We start from the raw sequence: 19,283 nt of genomic DNA, 5'->3' as shown, positions 1-19,283 counted from the left end.
AACTTCAAGTTCTACGTGACATTACTGTTCCTACGACGAAGAAACAATTACGCAGCTTTTTGGGATTAATTAACTTTTTTCGTAAATTTATTCATCACTCTGCTTTAGACACACCTAGATTATGCCAATTAACAGGTAAAAACAGTATTTGGTCTTGGGATAAGCAAGCACATTCTGAATTTATGAACCTGAAAGATGCTTTGTTGAATGCACCACTTTTATTGCACCCAGACCTTACCAGAAATTTTTCCGTTGCCACCGATAGTTCTAACACGGCTTTAGGCGTACATATTTTTCGGGAAATTGAAGAAGATGGCTCTACAGTAATCAAAAACATCGCATTTGCAAGCCGCATTTTGTCGCCTGCTGAACGAAATTATTCCGTTACAGAACTGGAAACATTATGTGTTGTATGGGCTTTTACAAGATTTCGGCACTTTCTTTATGGCAGACATACCACCGTATACACAGATCACAGAGCGATACAATTTTTACTTTCGGCTAAATTTACTCACGACAGATTAAGCAGACGGAAACTTTACTTGCAGGAATTTAATTTTACAATTGTTCACATTCCCGGCACACAAAATGTTATAGCAGACGCACTATCCCGTTCTCTCAGCAACAATCAGCAAGACGTCGCAACCAACTTCTGCAAAGCAAATTTCAGCGTGATGTACATCCAACAAGTTGCATTTGAAAATTTTATTTCATCGTCATTACAGGACATAGCACAAGAGCAAAGTAAAGACAACGTATGGAAAGAAATTAAACACCTTTGGCAAGATAAGAATAATGTTACGATTAGAAACCACTACACTGTACACAATGACATTCTGTTTCGCCGCTCTCATCCAGACAGAAACAATTGGTTATTATGCATTCCTGACGAACTGATTAACAAATTAATCTGGTATACTCATTTAAGTTACGCACATTACGGAGCCAGAAAATGTTTTCTTATACTGAGACAGAACTGTTATTTTACCAACATGGAGAAACGTATACGACGAGTTTTAGCGTCATGTAAAATTTGCCAGAAAGCTAAATCAGACACGACTTCACATATTCCTCCATTATATCCCATTGTACCTGTTAAATTAAGACACATGGCCGCTGTAGACATTTTTGGTCCGATTCCCAGAACTAATAGAGGTTTTTGCTACATCTTTGTCGCTGTTGAACTCACTTCAAAATTTGTTACTTTCACTCCGTTACGCAAAGCTACTGCTAAAACTGTTTCGAAAGCATTTGTAAAACATTTTCTATTTCATGTAGGGCATGTGTTGAAGTAGCAGCAGAGCGGTTCCGGACTGAAGCACCTAGAACCGCTCTGTCACAGCGGCTGGCATCAGAAGATCCCTCATAAAGAGCTGTATTACGTACTTCATAACAATCTTATGTGTCACTTTCAATTTTAATAGAAGAGAGAACTGTCAACAAATCTGCTATACTCACATAATTTCTGTAGCTCTAAAGTCGTAAGCTTTAGAAGTGTAGACTATAAAAATTGTTGTATTAGACTTGTAAACGTAATTATCTGAAACAAACTGTACATCTAGTGCAGAATAGTAGACTGACGGAAAAAAATCGCAGCACCATGAAGAATTTGTGCGACATAAACGGAAGTTGGTAGGCGTGTTTCTTCATCTCAAAGATGATATCTATTCGGATTTCGTGCCTGTCGCATAAGTGTGACGCTAGTAACGCCAGTATGAGAATACAAATGATATTTGCCTTCAATACATGCTGTAACAATCGTGAGCGTTTGTTACCTTTGAGTTTGGACGTGGTGAGTTGATGTTAGTCTAGTGTGCCTTCAAGGTGACAAAGACTCCATTGGCAACACCTCACTGAGTTTTAACAAGGTCACGTAATAGGGCTACCAGAAGCTGTATTTTCTTTCTGCGATATTGCAGAAGGACTTGGCAGCAACCTATCTACTGTACATGATTGCTGGCAACGGTGGCCAGGAGAATCTATGATCTTAAGAAGGCCGGGTTTCGGGCGGCCACCTGCCACTACCAAGAAGCAAGACCATCGTGTTCCCTATGTGTGTCTGTCACAACGTACCGCATCTGTAGCAACAATCTGAGCAACAGTTGGCACCATAGTGACACAGCGGCCTATTACAAATCGGTTATTTCAAGGGCAGTTCCGAGACAGACGCTCTTTAGCGTGCATTCCACTGGCTCCAAACCATCGCCATTTGCTACTTCAGTGGTGTCAAGCGAAAGCTCATTGGACGGCAGAGTGAAGGTCTATTGCGTTTTACGGAGACAGCTCGTTGTGCGTCGGTGTCAGTGATCGCCGTGTGTTGGTTACAAGGAGGGTAGTTGAGGATCTTCACCCAACCTGTCTGCATGCTAGATACACTAGAGCTACTTCTGGAGATATGTTCTGAGGTGTGACATCGTTTGACAGCAGGCGCACTCTCTTAGTTATCACACGAACCCTGAGTGCAGAACTGTACGTTAATCTGGTGATTTCGACCTGTTGTACTGCCATTCATGAACGGCATTCCAGGGGTTGTTTTCCAGCAGGATAACTCTCGCCCACGTGCCGCTGTTGTAACGCAACATGTTCTACATTGTGTTGACGTGTTGTCTTGGCCTGATCGATCACCAGACCTGTCTTCAATAGAGCACATATCGGACATCGTCGGACGACAACTGCAGCACCATCCACAAACAGCATTAACCGTCCATGTACTGACTGATCCAGTGTAGCAAGAAGGAATAAACCTCAGTTAGTGAACTAATACAGAATGAAATATCAAAAATATTGTTATTGTTTTGAGAAGAAAGTCGGCCTGGGTGGCCAAGCGGTTCTGGACGCTTCAGTCTGGAACCGCACGACCGCTACGGTCGCAGGTTCGAATCCTGCCTCGGGCATGAATGTGTGTGATGTCCTTAGGTTAGTTAGATTTAAGTAGTTCTACGTTCTAGGGGACTGATAACTTCAGATGTTAAGTCCTATTGTGCTCAGAGCCAATAGAACTATTTTTTTTTTTAGAGGAAACGAGTATTCACTCAAATTTTGCTAAATAACCAGAATTTTAAAACAAAGATATTAATACATTTATGTCACCTTAGTATGTAGTGACAGATTAGGGGACTTTCGTAATGTGCCTCTGAATCAGCTGTAGAGAGACAGCTACGTTTGGTGTTGTCAAGGATTTGTCGAACAATGAAAAGACAGTCGCTTTATATACCAGCGCGATTTAAGTATCAGAAACGCAGAACGTTCAGCTTGAAGCGTATATCAAAGAAAATAGTTACTTGCAATCTTAACGCAATTATGTCAGCTGAATTTAGTTATTTGAGCAGTGAGTTTATAGCTGTTCGGAGGTATTCCGATTGAGTCTTACGCCACTGCAAGTAATTTTATTTACGTTGGCGTTTGAGAAATAACGTAAGCATATTTAGTGCCTAATTATCTGGTTGTACAATTATAATTTTTATATAGTCACTTACACCTTATTTATAACTATGTACTGCTCTGAACAATTCGTGTGAGCTTTTTTTATTTTTTTTTTTAAATATTGAGCACCGAATTTTGAAGTCTGTTGAGCTACCTTTTATGAAGTAAATATAACGGTGCACAAAACAGCTCATTGTCTAGACCAAACTGAACAAAAATAAAATAGTTTTTAGCAGAATCAGGAAGCTAAGCGTACTGTACAGAGTCTACACCTGACAGAGAGTTATAAACTCTGTTGAGCAGAATTGTCTGACGTGATGGGTGAATTTGAAACTAGCACGAGCTATACACATTACTGGAGATTTCAAAAATTCTATCAGTGTACATACTACGAACCTTGCTTTCCGCCATTGTAACTCACAAGAACAACATAAGACAACACATTCGCATCATGACTCACAACATTAACTCGATAGTTTACTTTTGCAGTAAAAAGGTTCCACGTTATTACTGTGACGCACTTCCACTTCACGTTACGTAATAAGAATTAACGAGGCAGTTAATATTTAATGCATCAATTACATCTATTGTGTACGCTATTCCACTGATAAAAATAACAAATAAGAATTTCCCGAGGGACTTTGAACTGTGTTTTTAAAACGAATAATTAACAACCTCAATTTTCCTGATTACTTGCACGTTGATTTACTGCTGGAAAGCTAATCTTACCTGAAATATGTATCAGATAGTGAATATGTTTTGTTTTCCTGCAGTTAAATAATGGTCTGTGTGTTAACAACTACATTATAATGCTCTTCAATGTTGTGTTTATTTAACTGTTACTCGTCTGTCAAATATTTCATAAAATTCGATCCGTTTTTTCAGACGCTACGTCAGTGCCAGTTCTGTGATTGAGTAGATCTAGCTCTCTCATAAGCTGCACGTCCCGATGATGCTAAGTCTCGCCTCGTTACAAAGGAAAGGATCACTTCTACGAGTATCTGGATTCGGTGGAGAGGCTCTATGAACCACACTCTTTGATACATCTGCTTCTCCAGTAAACTTACAGGTGATACTGTAACAGGCGCAGAATATGAGCATGCAATCTGTGTTTAGCAGGAATTTAATATCTCTCACTTAGGGCACATGTAAGGCTTTTCACGGACACGATGTTCAGCTTGCAGATGTAATCGGACATTTCCGGAGTGTATACCTGATATCATATAGGCCGTATCCTGACTATTACTACACATCAAATGGGTTATCATGGGACACAATGCTCAAAACGACACCAGTAAAACTGTGGTTTTTAACCGATGTCGATGTGTTTTTATTTGAGCGTGGGATCTGTGAAGGACTTCGCCAACGAATTCTTAGACACAACAACGCAAAGATAACGAACTGATGAACTGTGTAACTCAGTTGATTCAAGTTACATTCTGTTTTCAGATAGCAAGAATTTATATGGATTCACCACGCAACAATTTATATTTATTGGAGGGTTTCGATAGCTCAATCGTGCTGAAACCGACCGAATGGATTTTTTACCCGTGGCGTAAAAATCATACAGCATTACTCTAATTAATGTAACTATAAATTCTGCCGAAGCGGATATTTCGTTCCTAAATATGATATTTATCAATAGACAAAGATAGGATTTCACTGTGACTGCTAAACGTCGTCCTCTAACGACTATAGTCCTCAGAATTGTTGACAATGAGACTTAAACAGCTTGCAGCATGTTCTTGTAGTTATGAGCTTATTATTTTTATTGCTACGTAGATACTTACTTGGGATATTTTATAGATTTTACAATGATTCTTTGTTTCCTCTATTTATCTTTTGATAGTCGAAGATGGCAACTGGCTGATCGAAACTGATTATGGTGTTGTGAAATTTTCACGTGACTGTGCGGTAAAATATAAAAAAATAAAAGAACTTAAGCCGTTCACTTAGTCTCCAACGTAGTATGTCACTTTCTTCCAAAACGTTGTCTGTTTTTCTTCCAAAACTCGTACGAAGAATCACTACAATGGCAGTCTTGTAGCTAACTGTGTGTCCTTTGAATTGGAGATACTGTAAGTGCAGCACTACTTGCGGTCTGCAGTGTTTAGAATGTCATAGTAGGATAACCCATTCTCATAGAAATATTATTTTCTACACCACGTAAGACTATTTAGCCTGTTGAAACAAAACTGTTATAGATATGTTGTCAGTAGAGAATTACAAGCATACTCTGTGCTGATTTTTCGGCCGTTGTCTCTAATATGACGACAAGAGTGGTGAATTAGTCTTAAGGCCCTGGACTCGCATTCGAGAGAATATGGTTCAGATTCCTGTGCAGCCATCCAGATTTACGAATGTCGCTGTTTCCCTAAATGTTAAGGTAAATCCTGGGAATTCCTTTAAACAGAGTACCATCTATTCATCCTCCCCGCCCCCCCCCCCCCCCACCCAAAAAAATCAATGCTTATGCTCTGTCTGACGCAGTACCCAGCCTATACGTTATACAACAACAATAGAGACCCAAGGGCAACCGTATTCGTTTCAACTACGACTCCAAAAGTAACTAACATAGCAAACAGTTAGTGTTGTGGGCATCATATCTAATGTTACGACGTGATACAAGTGGATATGAAGCAGTGACGTGAAAAGATTAATGTGTTACCATGTGCCCAATGTGTACTTTCAAAAATGTTGCGCAAAATACTTTCCTCGGTTGGATATTTACATCACGCGGCATGTACGAACTGTCTCTGTTACATTTCTGTCGTTCTCCATGATACCATTCCCACAAATCAAAACATGCTACAGGGTGGATAATCAAACGATACGTTCGCATGCGTTCTGATTGTATCACAACGCAAGTAATGAAGTTATCGCTCAGTCAGAACTTAAAAACATAGAGTACTGAAGGAGGTTTGCTCAACTGACTCCACTGCCCCAACCCACCGCCGCCCCCTCCACTTCATCTCAACAATCATGATGAAGTCATTACGTGGCCTCTATAAACAACATGGTTATACTCTATTCCTTGATGACGTCGGCATGCGTTTTGTCCGTCTAGACACACAGTGAGACGACAAAAGTCATGGTATACCTCCTAATATCGTGTCGGACATCCTCCTGACCGTTATTGTGCAGCGACTCAACGTGGCATAGACTGAACAAGTCTTTGGAAGTACACTGCAGAAATGTTAACCCATGCTGCCTCAACAGTCGTCCATCATCTTGAAAGTGTCGCCGATGCAGGATCTTATGCACGAACTGACCTCTCGATTATATCCCATAAATGTTTGATGGGATTTACGTCGGCCGATATGGGTCGCCAGATCATTCGCTCGAACTGTCGAGAATGTTCTTCAAGCCAATTGCGAATAATTGTGACCTGGTGACATGGAGCATTTTCATTCGTAAAAATTCTATCGTTGTTTGGGTACATGCATTCCACGAATGGCTGCAGTTGGTTTCCAAGTAGCAGAACACAACCATTTCCAGTCAATGATCGGTTCATACCACTGAAACACAGTCCACATCATTACGGAGCCACCACCACCACCTTGCACAGCGCCTTGTTGACAACCTGGGTGCATGTCTTCGTGGGGTCTCCGCGACACTCGAATACTACCATCAGCTCTTACCGACTAAAATCGGGACTCACTGACCAGTCTATGGTTTCCAAAGCGTCTAGGGTTCAGCCGATATGGTCACGAGCCCATGAGAGGCTCTGCAGAAGATGTGGTGTTAGTAAAGGTACTCCCGTCGGTCGTCTGCTGCTATTGTCTATTAACGCCAAATTTGCCTTCATTGTCCTAACTGATACATTCATCATACGTCCCAATTGATTTCTGTGGTTATTTCACTCACTGTCGCTTGTCTATTAGCACTGAAAACTCTAAGTAAACTCCGCTGCTCTCGGCTGTTGGGTAGAGTCCGTCGTTCACTGAGTTGTCGATGTTGCGAGGTAATGCCTGAAACTGGGTATTTTCGGCACTCTCTTTACATTGTGGATATCAGAATATTGAATTCCCTAATGATTTCCGGAATGAAACATCCCATGCTTCCAAAAATGGTTCAAATGGCTCTGAGCACTATGGGACTCGACATCTGAGGTCACCAGTCCCCTAGACTTAGACCTACTTAAACCTAACTAATCTAAGGACATAACACACATCCATGCCCTAGGCAGCATTAGAACCTGCGACCGTAGCAGCAGCGTGGTTTCGGAATGAACTGCCTACAACCGCTCGGCCACAGTGGCCGGCCCCATGCGTCCAGCTCCAACTACCATACCACGTTCAAAGTCTGTTAATTCACGTCGTGCGGTCATAAGCACGTCGGAAATGTTTTCACATGAATCACCTGAGTGCAAATGAGAGCTCCGTCAATGCACTGCCCTTTCATACCACGTGTAAGCTATAATACCGCCATTTATATATGTGCATATCGCTATCCGACGACTTTCATTATCTCAGTGTAATCTACAATGACTTACGCAAGCAATACTTAGTATCAATAACGGATGTGACAAATGTAACAAAATTTAAGTATGCGGAATGTGAATTACAGAACAAACTGAAAATCCGTCAGGAGCCCTGTAAATCCGTCCTTATCTATCCTGGTTTAGTGGAGGCATCGAAATATTTGGAATATCTATTCTAACATTGTGTCTTACCTAAATTATACATTATTCGCTCAAAAACTACAGCGAAGTCATTTTTATAGTGCCAATTTTCTGGAAGATTTGTTCCCTTCAACTCAAGCGAAATACCGTAAAGAACCACAAAAATCGACTCGAGAATTTTCATTCCCAGCTGCTCACTGGAGAGGAGAACTTGAAAGTTCAATAAGCAAAAACATTTAGTTTTTTATCTCTCTTTACAGTTGTCACAAGATACGAGGAGAAAATCCGATGACTAATAACAATACATAAAATGCCCTTGAAAAATGTAAACGATAAGAAGTACGAGCTGGCGCTACCTCACGTGGAACGCAGTTTTTCCCAGGGGTGATACGAGAATCAACGCAGTGATAAGGCTTTTATAGGTAAACAACATGACGTGCCAAGATAAAAGACGCATTAAAACTAGTGATACTATCATGGTTTAAACAATACTTAATACGAAACTCTCTTGTTTTTCATAACGATGTATAATTTAGAAAATGTAAAGAATTTGTAAGAATTATCTTTCACTCAACTTGCCACTCTTCGTTTTCTTCTTCTTTTCTTCTTCTGTCAACAATAGATTCAACTATACTTCGTTTTTTATGTTTTATTTGATCCACATTGGAATTGATTTGCTACTTTTATTCTTTCTGCTGATTGGTATTGGTGCAAAGCACGCTTATTAACAAAGTTATTAGCGGAAAAATTAAATTTTAATGATAATCTTCAGTAGATTCAAAATGGTATTACTGCACTTAGCTTCACTGTTGTCCAGCTGTAATTACGGATTCAGAAGACAAAGTGCAGTGGAGTGTAACAACATGGTAGGATTCTTATAACATTAAAATATAGGCCAGCAACGCGAAAATTATAGCAATAATAGCAAAAAACACTCCTGGAAATGGAAAAAAGAACACATTGACACCGGTGTGTCAGACCCACCATACTTGCTCCGGACACTGCGAGAGGGCTGTACAAGCAATGATCACACGCACGGCACAGCGGACACACCAGGAACCGCTGTGTTGGCCGTCGAATGGCGCTAGCTGCGCAGCATTTGTGCACCGCCGCCGTCAGTGTCAGCCAGTTTGCCGTGGCATACGGAGCTCCATCGCAGTCTTTAACACTGGTAGCATGCCGCGACAGCGTGGACGTGAACCGTATGTGCAGTTGACGGACTTTGAGCGAGGGCGTATAGTGGGCATGCGGGAGGCCGGGTGGACGTACCGCCGAATTGCTCAACACGTGGGGCGTGCGGTCTCCACAGTACATCGATGTTGTCGCCAGTGGTCGGCGGAAGGTGCACGTGCCCGTCGACCTGGGACCGGACCGCAGCGACGCACGGATGCACGCCAAGACCGTAGGATCCTACGCAGTGCCGTAGGGGACCGCACCGCCACTTCCCAGCAAATTAGGGACACTGGTGCTCCTGGGGTATCGGCGAGGACCATTCGCAACCGTCTCCATGAAGCTGGGCTACGGTCCCGCACACCGTTAGGCCGTCTTCCGCTCACGCCCCAACATCGTGCAGCCCGCCTCCAGTGGTGTCGCGACAGGCGTGAATGGAGGGACGAATGGAGACGTGTCGTCTTCAGCGATGAGAGTCGCTTCTGCCTTGGTGCCAATGATGGTCGTATGCGTGTTTGGCGCCGTGCAGGTGAGCGCCACAATCAGGACTGCATACGACCGAGGCACGCAGGGCCAACACCCGGCATCATGGTGTGGGAAGCGATCTCCTACACTGGCCGTACACCACTGGTGATCGTCGAGGGGACACTGAATAGTGCACGGTACATCCAAACCGTCATCGAACCCATCGTTCTACCATTCCTAGACCGGCGAGGGAACTTGCTGTTCCAACAGGACAATGCACGTCCGCATGTACCCCGTGCCACCCAACGTGCTCTAGAAGGTATAAGTCAACTACCCTGGCCAGCAAGATCTCCGGATCTGTCCCCCATTGAGCATGTTTGGGACTGGATGCAGCGTCGTCTCACGCGGTCTGCACGTCCAGCACGAACGCTGGTCCAACTGAGGCGCCAGGTGGAAATGGCATGGCAAGCCGTTCCACAGGACTACATCCAGCATCTCTACGATCGTCTCCATGGGAGAATAGCAGCCTGCATTGCTGCGAAAGGTGGATATACACTGTACTAGTGCCGACATCGTGCATGCTCTGTTGCCTGTGTCTATGTGCCTGTGGTTCTGTCAGTGTGATCATGTGATGTATCTGACCCCAGGAATGTGTCATTAAAGTTTCCCCTTCCTGGGACAATGAATTCACGGTGTTCTTATTTCAATTTCCAGGAGTGTATTTACAGAGGACGAAAATACGGTTAATTTGGAGATAATACAATAGGTAACTTCATTTAAACCTTGGATGGCAATATACAGTATCTGTTAATATATCTACACATTAGGCTGAAAAAATTAAACAAACAATGGAAGCATTAACAGGTACTATTGGGAAATATACCTGTATGCGAACTTAAAATCAGAATGTACAGAATCAGTGTTAAACCTTTTTGTCAGATACGTACCATGTCAATTTCAATAGAAAACAGGAAATTCATGGCTTTCTATGGAAAAACCCAAAAAGAACAAAAACAGCAATAGAATACACGCTCATAGAGCAAATAGATGGATGTAAATTTTTTGGACCATGCTAATGTACAGAGGAGATCTAGTTCAAAAAGACAAAACTGAGAAGTTGAGCAACCTAAAGGGTACCATTAGAAGATCTCTCCAAAATAAAATAAGAACAGTAATTTAAATTAAATCTTATGAAGTTGTGCGGGTCTCAACATTGCTGTAAGGAAGTGAAATTTGAGTAATGAGTAAATGATAAAATAGTATTGTAGGCCAACGAGATGAAACTTCTCAGGAACATAGCAGGATACAGAAAGTTAGACGATAAATGAATTATAGATGTTAGGAAGATATTGATAATATTTGATATAAACCAAAAGGATGAAGAAAATACTCAAAAATGGATGTCCATCTGCTGCGAATGAAAGAGTTAAGATTAACACTACATTTTTGGTACTATATACCACATGCTAAAAGATGCATTGGAAGACCAAATATATCTAGAAAAGGCGGAGCAAGATGTAACGCATGACAACAGAAAAAGAAAAGGACCTATCCTGTTTCATGGAAGCGAGACGTAAATATTAAACCATCATAATAAGAGAAGAACGAAAGGAATATAAATCAGATTTTGCAGCTGACCAGGGGTGTGGCTTTACGAGATAAAATCACAAGTGATGATATCGATAATGAACTTAATATTAATAAAATGACTCATGAAGTAAACAGCTAGCGAATGGAAGGGTTCTCACGTTTGTAATGGATGAATTCGGACCATCACCCTTGAGATGAATACTTTCCTGAACCCAGAGGCAGATTATACGTCTGCTGACCGCAAGCAAGATGGAATCAACGATTACATTGGTTCTGAATGACATTTTCTTATCCATTTTTATTTGGAAAAAGAAAAAGTACAATGTGCACAAAAAATCTGACGCTCGTCATCGCTAAAGTTCACAACAGTGGATTTCAGTTCTACGCTACCGTACTGCTATGTCTAAATTTCTTCTGTAGTTCGTTTGCGATTATCGCCTCCCTCTGGGTGGATAAGAAATTCACGCTGAAGTCTCAGTAGGTAGTCTGTGAAACAGCAGGCTGAAGCATTTCAGTTTCTTAAATTCCACTATGATAAATTCACCTGTCTACACCTACAAAATATGAAGAAAGCATACAGCTGGACACTAAAGTACTCGATCTCTTAGAAATGAAGCCGTGCAGCAAAATAACTTCAGTACAATTTAAAGATATGATGAAAGCTTTGTAAACAGAAATATAAAGCTCACAGACGAACAACGAAATTCAGTGGTGGCATTTCCTTAAGTACCATGGGAAGCAGCAACGAAAATAAGGCAGAGCTGAACGCAAAGTATCACTTCAGATAGTGACTGCTTGCGGCCATACGTAAATTGCCTTAGAAATATTTTATCTCTAATATTCTTAACAGGCCACAGTCAGTATTCTCTATAGATATAAAATGAGTAAAAAAGAACAGATTTCAACTTTTGTTTTACTAGGGATCACAAGCTTCCAATACGCATTAATCATATTTATTTATATGTTTTGTGTGTATTTATTTGTAAAGTACATAAAACGAGAAGGGTTTTTGTGGTTCCTTACCATAAGCGGTAAAAACTGAACCCTTGCAGAATCTGGTGGCCGCATTAGCTTTTAATAATTCCTTTTACAGGATCATGCAGTACCGATTTCGGATTTAATGCATACATAAAAGTAATTTAACACCGAGTCATTAAAGATACACGGTCTCCAAACGTTAGAATTGTCAAATGGGCTATTTGGTAGCCTGGCCTTTGTAGGTCAGACAAAGTCACTTCTCACCATGTGGATTTTGCGGTCATCTGTTGATTTTTCATCACTGGATCATACCCGCAGCTCCCAATGCTCATGTACACTGCGTGCGCCTGCTACCCAATGGAATTTTGGATATTTCATTTTGTAACCATCCAGTTTAAGCAGTTCTGACAATTGTAACGCCATCCAAATGATGGGAGACTGTCAATCTTTAATGACCCACTGTTAAATTACTCGTTTTTATACGCATACACCAGAGGGTACGATTAAATCTTTGCGAAACCCTATAAGACTCCGAAAGCGTTGGAGAGTCGTCCTGATACGCGGTTAGTGAATTTCCACAGAAAGCTCAAGAAGACTGGTTAAAGACGTGGCCAAGGCTCTCGATGGTGTCCCAGAAGTGTTCTGTGTGCTGAGGGTAGGTAAACTAGGGGAAAGGGTACCACGGGAACGTGTATTCCTTAAAATTATTCTAAATTGAAGATGAACACTGGCCGATCGGAACAGGTTACGGCATTATGAAATTCTCACTTGACTGTGTTGTGAAAATATCAGTACAAAAAAGTTAAAGCATAGATAGCACACCAAGACTTGATCAGTGACTATCTCTGATTTAATACTGGTTACGACGAAAATATTCTGTCCATATAATCATCTTTCATTCCAGTGGTTCCTTACAAAGTTATCACGTATGAACCACAATGTGGACACTGCCGCCGCTACCTGTATGAGTATACTCTCAAGAAGAGCAATCTGCAATCAAGAATGTGATGGTTCATCTATTAAGAATCCGTATTTTTCTGCAAATTCGTGTCGAATGTGAATATAGAAAGATGCGTACATTCTTCTAGCGACAGTCCTCCCATAGATTAACCGGTACTGTAGTGTCCGGAAGGTCACAGAGAAAATCCCATTTCTATGGTGAACAGGCCTGGGGAGTGAAGGTATCGTCATCTACCAATTTATGACGAAAATCTTTTCATCCTATTCTTTTACACTCTTTCTGCCCAAAGAGGCTAAATTTTAAAATGAAATGGGGTAATTTTATTTTCGTCTTAAACACAAAGTTATGGACATAAGCAAGGATATCAGCAATGCCGGCACTACGCTTGTCCGTCCTCTTCTGGATTGTTGCTGTGCGGTATGGAATTCTCACTAGAGGGGATTGTCGGAGAGTAACGAAAAAAGTCCGAGAAGGGCGCCTCGTTTTGTATTATCATAAAAAAGGGGAGAGAGGGTCAGAATGCAATATGCGGGATAGTACTCATTAAAACAAAGGCGTTTTTCGTTTCGGGAAAATATTTTCACGAAATTTCTATTATCAACTTTTTCCTCGGAATGCGAAAACATTTTGTTGAGTTCCACCGACTTAGGAGGAAGTGACCATTGTAATAACAAGATAAATCGGAGCTCACACAGAAATGTTCAGATATTTCGTACGTGCTATTCGAGACTGGAACGGTAGAGAAATAGTCTGAAAGTGGTCTGATGCTCTCCCTTCCAAGCATTTAAGTGTCAACTGCAGAACATTCATACAGACGTGGATCGTTGTTGTTGTTGTGGTCTTCAGTCCTGAGACTGGTTTGATGCAGCTCTCCATGCTACTCTATCCTGTGCAAGCTTCTTCATCTCCCAGTACTTACTGCAACCTACATCCTTCTGGATCTGCTTAGTGTATTCATCTCTGGGTCTCCCTCTACGCCGGCCGATGTGGCCGAGCGGTTCTAGGCGCTACAGTCTGGAACCGCGAGACCGCTACGGTCGCAGGTTCGAATCCTGCTTCGGGTATGGATGTGTGTGATGTCCTTAGGTTACTTAGGTTTAAGTAGTTCTAAGTTCTAGGGGACTGATGACCACAGCAGTTAAGTCCCATAGTGCTCAGAGCCATTTGAACCATTTTTTTCTCCCTCTACGATATTTACCCTCCATGCTGCCCTCCAATACTAAATTTGTGATCGCTTGATGCCTCAGGATATGTCCTACGAACCGATCGCTTCTTCTAGTCAAGTTGTGCCACAAACTTCTCTTCTCCCCAATGCTGTTCAATACCTCCTCATTAGTTATATGATCCATCCATCTAATCTTCAGCATTCCTCTGTAGCACCACATTTCGAAAGCCTCTTTTTGTCCAAACTATTTATCGTCCATGTTTCACTTCCATACATGGCTACACTAGTTTCAGAAGCGACTTCCTGACACTTAAATCTATACTCGATGTTAACAAATTTCTCTTCTTCACAAACGCTTTCCTTGCCATTGCCAGTCTACATTTTCTATCCTCTCTACTTCGACCATGATCAGTTATTTTGGTCCCCAAATAGCAAAACTCCTTTACTACTTTAAGTGTCTCATTTCCTAATCTAATTCCCTCAGCATCACCCGACTTAATTCGACTACATTCCATTATTCTCGTTTTGCTTTTGTTGATGTTCATCTTATATCCTCCCTTCAAGACACTGTCCATTCCGTTCAACCGCCCTTCCAAGTCCTTTGCTGTATCTGACACTCAGCAGAACTAAATTAAGTCTCTTGTAGATCCTTTGTGACTGTGAAGCAACCAAGGGGTACGGTGAAACACAGAGAAGCTGCTGTGTCAGATGTGCAACTGTTCCCACTGGGTATTTGCCGCTACGCTTTCATTTCGCAACGTGCGACACGGGCGAGGAAACACCTTGTCGCAGCACAAAGGCAGGAGTGCGCTGTGCGCTATCGCGGCCACTTGGGTAATTCCACCTACCGGCTGGCCCTCGTGCATCGATAAGGAGTAAGCGAGCGCTATATATGGGCGGCGGACGCCACGCAGAGCACACTAGCTGAGACCCGCAGCCCGACTGACGCTCAGCTGCTCACGCCGCCAGAATGCTCGTGGGAACCGCTTGCCGCTACATCGCCGGCCGCGCCGCCGTGCAGACCGTCTACTGGAGGGCGGGCTCCAAGGTGGGCGACTCGCCCAAGCTCGTCAAGACGGGCAAGGTGCTCACCTTCGGGGAGAAGATGCCTGCCTCTCTCCAGGAGTCGCTCAACAAACTGGGAGGCGCTGCTGCTAAGGTATGGCCACGCCAGGTTGTTTGTCTCCAGCATTGTACACGTATACACTATCTGGTCAAAAGTATGCGGATACTCACTAGTGGACATTAATATGGGGAGTATGCAGCCTTCGCCTTTGCAAAGGCTTTACTGGGGACACTTTCAGTGAGGTGTGTGAATGGCAGCCCATTATTCCTCGTGAGCTCCAACCACAGAAGGTAGTGATATTGGACACTGGAGGAGGACCATTCAAATCCGCGACCTTGTTTTCCCTAAATCGCGTCAGCCGAATTCTGGGTTGGTTTCTTTAAAAGGGTTCGATCGACTTCACTCAGAGTTTGTGCCTTGTCTTTAACAACCCCAGAGTCGACGGGACGTTACACCAAAATCTTTCTTCCTTTCCTTCCTTTTACTGACAATGGTCTTCTTTGACTTTACTTTTTAGCACGATTTCATATCGTATTTTATCTGTTCGATAAAATTTAACACTATATTGAAACATTTACAGGTAACTCGTACCCATTTCAGTATCTGCTATCGTTCATGAAGAAATCTTCCCTCTCCTATAAGGGTATAAGTCACTTCGTCTTTTCGAAGTTCGTCCTTAAGCAATCTTCCCTGTCAAATGTGCTGTACAGGCCTCTCAGCTAGTCATCCGAGGCTTCCTTACACCCGTTCTAAAAGACTTAGTCCTCCAGGAACTTAAGTGTAGATAGATGTTAGGTGTAGATATCTATTTCCCTTGCACTTTTATTCCTCTACCGAAATTTTATTTTGTTTTCGTCATTGGTGCTCAAAGCGAAAATCCTACCTGACCACGAGCTTACCTTTGACACTCCAATACCGTCTTGGGTTTTAAAAAAATGGGTAACACATTCCTACATGAGGTATAATGGGTTAAAACTAGAAGAAAAGTCCTATAATTATATGCATGGAAACAAGTATTTGTTGAGATATGGGCCATCTTACTTGTGACGCGTATTGTGTAGTATTCGGTAGGTAAGAGGCAGAAGAAATGACATAATGAACTATCTCAATAAGTACGTGTAGGCAGATGCAAATCTTCGAGGAATCATAGGGGTAAGGTATCAGGATCACTATAGTATCAATAAATGGGCAGAAATTGTATCTGACAGATTTATAGGGACATACACTTTACCAAAGAGATTAACAGGTGCTGTGTATCATCGATCTCTGCGCTATTGGAGAACGTTACCCTCGCAGAAAGACAACGACTGTGCTTTATGCTCTACGGTGCATTTTATACAGTCCTTGCGACGGTACCTCACTGCAACGTTTCACGGGTGGTGATGTAGTCGAGGAGGTCCGGTCCGGTAGCATGGCCTTCTCGTTCACCGGATATGAATCTGTCGAATTTCTAGGTTTGGGGACATTTAGAAGCTCTATTGTATGCCCAACCCACCGACAATGTGCAGACATTAAGGAGCCTGTGGCCAATGCGTATCACGCAGTTCGAATGGAACCTTTGTATTTGGAAGACTCACTGTGAAGAAGGTTGAATGATGTTTCAAGATGTGTGGCAACCACACACGGCACTGTCTGTGGGTCTGCTTCTACATACGAGATGAGAGCCCCGTATTAGTTTCTGCACGTTTAATAATTGGAAATTTTCTTCCAGTTTTGACCAATACCGCTACCTGTAAGAATATGTGTCACATTTTTAAACACCCTATATTACTCCCATTTGTGTTTCGTTGATTGTTCTCTATATCTGGACTTCAGCGATACTAGTCATAAAAATGCTATGAAGGTGATTGACAGTATTAAGGATTTTTGTAAGCTAAGTTCAACAACACAAAGAAATAAATGTCCCTGTGTACGAGTAGAAGTGAGTATCGCTTTATTAATTTATATGTCCTTCTAAATCGAATTTTTAACCTGAGACTGGGGTTAGATTGCAATGATGGAGTACGGCCTGTCTCGGCGTATTATTAAGTGAAAATGACATAATACTACGGAATCAGATTTGGAGATTTAATGACAGGCAGCTTCGCTTTGAGTCAGATTTAGGAACGTGTCTGGATAGCTAAGACGTTTCAGTATAGGTTGTCGAAAGGGTTGCAGTTCGAGTCTCGGTCAAGCACACGATTTGAGTCTGTCGGCAAGATCCAGAGCCTAGTACGTTATAGCTGATTTTTCTTGCATATTAACATGTAAATTGCTCGGACTTGGCCATAATTATTCCGTGCTTAAATCTGGTCAATAAAGAAACAGCAGAAGTTGGAGATACCAAATGTCCTAGCCTCTGACTACCAGTCTTCGTCTGCATATCTGTAGACGTTCTAGATAAATGTAGAAAAACACCACGACGATTATATAAAAAGACTGCTGCTGTTCCCAACTCTGCGGATCCCCGATTTCTACCTCTAATGTCCTTGCTGACGAGCAGGCACTAGAGAAACACACAAGGTTCTCTAACTATTAGGCTCAAAAATATGCAAATGGTAAAGTACTTTGAAAGTAACTATCGAAAATGAATTTTTTTTATTGAGATGAACAGCTTACACTCTATAAAAGCACCGTAAGATCATAGCAGCTGTTCCGGGTGACGATTCTCGCAGCATGCGTTGAAATGTCATAAACGTCATATAAAACTTTCACATACTTGCTGAAATATCACTGCTGTCCATTGTATAATGAGACTGGAAGCTGGGACACAATTAACCAGTTTCTGGAGCTACATACATCAGTTTCCTGTAACCGCGTAGGAAAAACTCCAGCGTTATTCATCACAGTCAACTGTTTATTGTCTCTCAGAAGTGTAGTGGATGCTCGGCTATTCCATTTTACTAACCTACGTGTTAATTTGGTACAAGAGTCAGTTTTTGCCATCTTGGTATGGCACTTAAACAAAACAAAACATCCTTGCGATCGGACGACGCCAACTGTTAGACAATGAGCGGTGTCTTCGCTTCGCGTTTGCACTCTGCTGCACTGTGATGTGAAAACCCTATATGTTTCATAGCCTGGAACAGTGAATATCTTTTAACACGAACACCGACGAAATGATATTTTGTGGTTATCAAGGCTTACATCACGACTGACACGACACTTTTTTTGTCTTTGCAGAACGCGTAAGCGTCGTGTCCGAGACGGAACGAGTGTGCGTGGAGTCCGGGGCTAAAAGCACGTCACTGTCCACCTACGCTGCCTCCGACGCTCCAGCACATCCGACGCCACCACGGACGCCGTGCCATGCGCTGATTTTTATGCAGTGCGCTGTCGCCGACAATATACTGATGTACTTGTGGACCCCTTATCCATGAGAAATAAATACTCTTGAACGACATTTGTACAGCCTTAATATAGCCTTTTCGTTCTTACCCTTTCTATTACCCGCCTACATGAAATACAGAGAGTATTGTATGACGGTACGATAGTCTTGATTACAGCACAAGCAAAAGTGGCTCAATGTTGCTTTTGCGCCACTAGAATTATCCAACAGATCCAGTATTCCTGGGCCATCGTCTTGTTATCTTATCATAAAATGAAACGATAGAGCTCTGAGTGTATGTCGTAACGTGTTATACAACTAAAGAGCTGGTAGCGGATGGCTTGAGATGACAGATGACAGCCTTATCATTACCTTGAAGGACATGTTAATAGTAATCACTGCAAACAAAATCTCTGCTGGAGATGAAAGTACACCACTCGAAACGTCCAAGAAATGGATCAGGTTTTATCACAATGGATGACAGTTGTCATTAGAATTCTGTGATTCACTCTTGAGATTTGGTGCCTAAGTGGT

The 19,283-nt window shown here is 42.1% G+C and overlaps 1 long non-coding RNA gene across 1 annotated transcript in view; it reads left to right on the top strand.

The window, feature by feature from the left end:
• The window catches only part of LOC124795008, a 62,958-nt gene extending 44,134 nt beyond the window's left edge, over positions 1-18,824 (top strand). The window contains exon 2 of the long non-coding RNA XR_007016636.1: positions 18,605-18,824. This is a non-coding gene — a long non-coding RNA (uncharacterized LOC124795008). The remainder of the gene's footprint in view (positions 1-18,604) is intronic.
• The last annotated feature ends 459 nt before the right edge of the window (positions 18,825-19,283 follow it).

The sequence above is a fragment of the Schistocerca piceifrons genome, chromosome 1 (genome assembly GCF_021461385.2).
Source record: "Schistocerca piceifrons isolate TAMUIC-IGC-003096 chromosome 1, iqSchPice1.1, whole genome shotgun sequence".
NCBI lineage: Eukaryota > Metazoa > Arthropoda > Insecta > Orthoptera > Acrididae > Schistocerca > Schistocerca piceifrons.
Note: the sequence above shows the minus strand (reverse complement) of the source record. Positions and strands in the feature narration are given on the sequence as shown.